This window comes from Xenopus tropicalis, chromosome 7 (genome assembly GCF_000004195.4).
Source record: "Xenopus tropicalis strain Nigerian chromosome 7, UCB_Xtro_10.0, whole genome shotgun sequence".
Classification (NCBI taxonomy): Eukaryota; Metazoa; Chordata; class Amphibia; order Anura; family Pipidae; genus Xenopus; species Xenopus tropicalis.
The window spans coordinates 94,481,281-94,487,072 of NC_030683.2; positions in this window are offsets into that span (position 1 = coordinate 94,481,281).

The following is a 5,792-nucleotide window of genomic DNA, read 5'->3' on the forward strand; positions in this document are numbered from 1 at the left end:
TTAACCAAATCTATAGGAAACAATATCTATATTTAGTCTGCCTTTTAGTTATGCAGAAAGATTAATTTTAAAGGAGACATATCCTATAAAAATTATGAATGTACCAGTGAATTATACTCCTCTAGATATAGAAGGATTGTGCTTAAAAAGTTGTGTTTCCTGCTGATTTATTGAGAAATTCCCCCAAAACCCCACTAGTCCCGCCCATCTGTGCCACTTCCTGCTGGCTAAATTCTCTGGATGAACTGGGGAGCCGGCGGCCCTCCGTACACTGAACTGTAGGATAGGAACCAATCAGCAGCTAGGCTGACCTGATAGGGAACTGAAGCCTGTCTGTGCTTGTGTGCAGGGCTGTGATTGGCTCTCCCCCTCCTACTGTGCTTCTGGCAGGGACCGTTAGGACACGCCCACTCTCCATTTCAAACTGGGACAGAGAAGTGATACGATCTATAGGGAGCTCCAATAAAGGGGCCATTGTTACAGATAGGGTTAATGTTTAGCCCAAAGGGAAACCAGCACCGGATATTATTCATAATTGCCTACAAAATTACCTTTTTTTCCCATTTATCCAATATGTCTCCTTTAACAATGTCAAGGCGCGATTATTTTATCTTCCTAATTACCATAATAGCCAACAAACAATTTTAAGCTTTCCAAGTTAAAAAACCCAAATCGACAAAAAAAATAAATAAAAAGGAAACAAACAGATTGTGGCATCAGCAGGATGAATCGTCACAAGGACTCCTCACACAACATAAGCTGGATAATGCACCCTGTTGCTCACCTGGCCCTCAGTTGGCTATGCCTCCAGCAGAACACTAAGGAAATGGTTTAGCGACCACTTCTGCCAGTGGAAGGAAGATTGAGAATTTTATAGATTACACTGTGTGCAGTTTATGCAATAACATTTTAAAGAGTTATTTTTGCTTCAAAAGATAATGCCACCCTCAAGCATGCCTTAAAAGTGCGCAATCAAAATTTGCAGTGAAATATCTGTAATGATGAATATTATGTGCATTTTTATTCTAATTTGTGCAATTTTTTTCCCATTTGAGACTTTTATTCCATTTCCCACTTAGTGCTAGGCATAATCAGAGGAACACTGCAAAACTAATGGACTAAAGAAATGGCCAAATAATTATTATTTTTCTTAGTACTGGAGGCATAGCTGATTGAGCTGCAAGGTGGCAAACAGGGCCTGTTATTAAACTTGTAGTGTGAAATCCATATATTACTCAAATTACTTATCTTTTAGCATAGTCTATATTGTCTCTTATGTGGATTGCTTTGGGATTTTAGCTCCAAAATAATTTTGGTAGAGTAAAATCTAAAGCTAATTAGGGGCTAAATCCATGGAATTCCTGTGGATAAATGCAGATCGAGAATCAGCCGTTACGTTCCCAACAGCCTTTTTCTGTGCTGTCACCCGGAGCTACTGCATTGGAAGACACACGGAATGGATTCTGGCGGTGAAAGCCACTCTGTGTCGGCCTAGGTGCAGGCACATCTGAAAGCTGATTGGACCTAAGCCTAAGGGCAAAACTTGGGGATCATAAATCAAAATTTATAATTTTAAATAACAAGAGCCATATAATCATGATTTTGTTTTATTTGCAATATGGAATAGGGCTTTTGAGCAGCTTATGAACACAGCTGCATCATAAGTTAATGCCCCTTGTTTAGTTCCCTCGTACCTTTATAGGGTTGCCACCTTGCCTGCCTGGGAACTCCGGAGGTGGGGTGTGATGTCAGGGGGCAGGGTGCAATGTCACCCCTTGCATGACCAAGGTCCATTTAAGAACATTAAGTGTGCACGCTGTCTGCTGTCTGTGAGCATTTACTCCTGTACCAAGGTAGTGTAAACAGGGTTATGCATTGTAACAACTGATTGAAGGGCCCCAGGGTGTATAAAGCAAAGGGTCTCCCCAATTCCCAGTGACAGTGGCAGAACAGATGCTGGAGAGCAGTCTGGTAGCTTTAATCCAAACTGATCTTGAAAAGATAGAGTAGAGAAAGGCTTCCCAATATCCACTGAAGGGGGCACATTTACTAACCCACGAACGGGCCGAATGCGTCCGAATGCATCTTTTTTCGTAATGATCGGTATTTTGTGATTTTTCGGAAAATTGTCGTGACTTTCGTAGCCATTCCGAATGTTCCGCAAAATGTCGCGACTTTTTCGTAGCGTTACGACTTGCGCGAATTGTCGCGACTTTTTCGCAGCTTTCGCGCCGAGTACAAAAGTTTCGGATTCATTCAAGCTTCAGTATGGTGACTTTTCTTGGGCCAGGTTGGAGCTGCAGAGTGCCATTGAGTCCTATGGGAGACTTTCCTTGGGCCAGGTTGGAGCTGCAGAGTGCCATTGAGTCATATGGGAGGCTTCCAAAATCATGCTAAGTCTGAAAGTTTCGCCCGCCGCTTACGAGCGCTCAATACGAAAAAGTCGCGACAAGATACGAGCAAATCGCAACGGTTATGAAAAAGTCTCGACTTTTCGCGCAAATCGTAATGGTTACGAAAATGTTGCGACAATTTACGAAAAGTCGTCGAAAAAATTGCAAAAAATACGAAAAAGTCTCAAAATGTTTGTTTTCCAATCGGAATTTTTCCAATTCGGATTCGAATTCGTGTCTTAGTAAATCAGCCCCAAGGTGTCACGAAGGCTGATAGATAATCCACAATGCAGATGCAGTGTACAGGCAACTCAGTACAGGGCTTAAGTCCTAATTATTACACTAGCAATAGCTCAGGCCTACTGCACTAGTCCCATTCACTATGTGGCTAAATGGGAAGGATTAAAGAAGGCATACAGTATAGTATAATAAAAAGACCCTCCAATCTTGTAGGCAATAATAAATAATACTTGCTCCTAGTTGCACTCTGGGCTAAAAATGATCATTGTCTTTTAGACATCTGCTATGGTCCCTGTCCATGTTTCAAATGAGTCCTGACGGTTCCTGCCAGAAGAACCGTATGAGCAGAATAGCGGTTCCCTGTGATCCATTTAGAAATTAACCCTGAGTAATGTCCCCCAAGCACAGTCATCAGATTTCAGGTATCTTCTGCACCAATTCAAGCTGGGGTAAGTACAGTACATAAACTCCACAGAAATACCTTAGACTTAAGGTGGCCTTACACAGGCTGATTTCAGCTGCCGATATTGGTCCTTTAGACCAGTGTTCCCCAACCAGTGGCTCAGGAGCAACATGTTGCTCCCCAACCCCTTGGATGTTGCTCTCCGTGGCCTCAAAGTAGGTGCTCATTTTTGAATTTCTGGCTTGGGGCAAGTTTTGGTTGCATAAAAAACCAAGTATAATGCTGAACAAAGCCTTCTGTAGGCTGCCAGTCCTCATAGGGGCTATTAAGTAGCCAATTATAGCTCTTATTGGTACCCCCAGGAACCTTTTTTTAATGCTCGTGTTGCTCCCCAGCACTTTTTCCACTTGAATGTGGCTCACGGGTATAAAAGGTTGGGGATCCCTGCTGTAGACTGATTTGGCAGCTTATCTGCCCATGTATGTACACCGATCAGGGTCGCCATCAGAAATCATGGGGCCCGTCACAACAAAATTTTCTGGGCCCCGTCCCCCAATGGCCCCTCCCCCTGTGACCCCTCCCGTCAGTACAAAGGACACACAGACATTGGTAGCCAGGGGTTACGTTTTGCTTTGGTGCCAGGGCAGGAACCCCCAGTGTCCCCATACTATGGGCCACTCACCACTGCAGCATCCTCCAGCTCCCCCGCAGCATCCTCCCCAACATTCTTCAGCTCCCCCCAGCGTCCTCCCCAACATTCTTCAGCTCCCCCCAGCGTCCTCCCCAACATCCTTCAGCTCCCCCCAGCGTCCTCCCCAACATCCTTCAGCTCCCCCCAGCGTCCTCCCCAACATCCTTCAGCTCCCCCCAGCGTCCTCTCCAACATCCTTCAGCTCCCCCCAGCGTCCTCCCCAACATTCTCCAGCACCCCCTAGCATCCTTCAGCTCCCCCCATCATCCTCCCCAGCATCGTCCAGCTCACCCCTAGCATCCTTCAGCTCCCCCCATCATCCTCCCCAACATCCTCCAGCTCTCCCCATTGTCCTCCCCAACATCCTCCAGCTCCCCTCAGCATCCTCCCCAACATCCTCCAGCTCCCCTCAGCATCCTCCAGCTCCCCCCATCGTCCTTCCCAACATCCTCCAGCTCCCCCCATCGTCCTCCCCAACATCCTCCAGCTCCCCCCAGCATCCTTCAGCTCCCCTCAGCGTCCTCCCCAACATCATCTAGCTCCCCTCAGCGTCCTCCCCAACATCCTCCAGCTCCCCCCAGTGTCTTCCCCAACATTCTCCAGCTCCCGCCACCGTCCCCCCCAACATCCTCCAGCTCGACCCAGCGTGCCGCCCAACATCCTCCAGCTCTCCCCTTCAGCTCCCCCCATCATCCTCCAGCTCCCCCTAGCATCCTTCAGCTCCCCCCATCATCCTCCCCAACATCCTCCAGCTCCCCTCAGCATCCTCCCCCACCCGCTCGCCTGCCTGCTTTGTCCGACTGCGTCCCCTTGTCTCTTCTTAGGTCCCATCTCGCCGCTGCAGCTACGCTTTTATTAGGTTGCGCCCCGTGCGTGCTGACATCACACGTACGCACGGGGCGCAACCAATAAAATTACCCTCTGACCCCCAATGAACCAAGGGCCTGTAACTCTTTAAAGGGGGCCCGAGCTTAAAAACTGTATCACGGCCGGGCCCCCTTTAAAGCCACGATTGTCTGGGCCCGGGATAACTGTCCCCCCTGTGCCCCCCTGATGGTGGCCCTGGCACCGATAGGCCTCCCTGACCAACATCTGGCCTGAAATCGGTCAGGTTTGAGTCTTCCATTGGATCGGGGACCGCATTGGTTCGTTGATGCGATCCCCAAACCCACGGTGCCTATGGCTTGCCGTTCGAATTAGTCCAATATCGCCTACCCGTAGGTATGCATATTGGGAGAAGATCCACTTGGCAACCTTACAGTGTATGGCCACCTTTAGTGCACTTGTGCCTGCCCATATTGGTGCATAGAATACCTGGGAGCAGGGAAAATGGTTGTGGGCGCTCTGCACAAAACAAAGTTGCAGTGGTTCTGGCATTTCAGTATGGCCAGGTAACTTTGGCAGGTACCTTAGTACAGCTCCTTGGGGGACTGCTCTCCCTCCCATTTTAGCAAGTAACCAATAGTACACAAGGCTACTTGTCTCTGATGCCAACCCAAAGAGAAGTCCCTGCTATGTCCAACAGTTTCTGGGGATTTTCAGGTGTGTAAATCATTTGCCAGTGCTAGAAGCTGGCCAGTCTGAGCAATAAAACTGCACCGGGATAGTTTCATACATACTGTGGCACTGAGGTTAATGAAACGCAAAAAATCATTTTCGGTGCTACATATCAAACATTTGTCACAAGGATTTCAAACTGCCCCTTACAAACCTACTATAGCCTCTGTCGTATGCATCACATAAGCGACAATTTGGCACTTACGCTATGCTAAGGGGGCGGAGTTTAAAGCTCCATGTGGGTGGGTGTGGATCAGACAAATGGGCGGTGCCACGTTTAGTTTTTGAATTATGATTCTGTGGCAAAAGAACTTCATTGTAGGATGGGCAAAAGTGGGCTCCTATACGTTTTACTCTTCTAATGCATTTCAGGCGTCAGACTTGGCAGTCAGACAAGTATCAGCAGCCCACACAGTTCAATACTTCAGGAAGGCGTAGCTATGCCCCGGGGTGGGGGTGTGGCTGCACAAGCGTGTCATCGGCCTGGGGGCGTGGCGTGGTTGTGCAG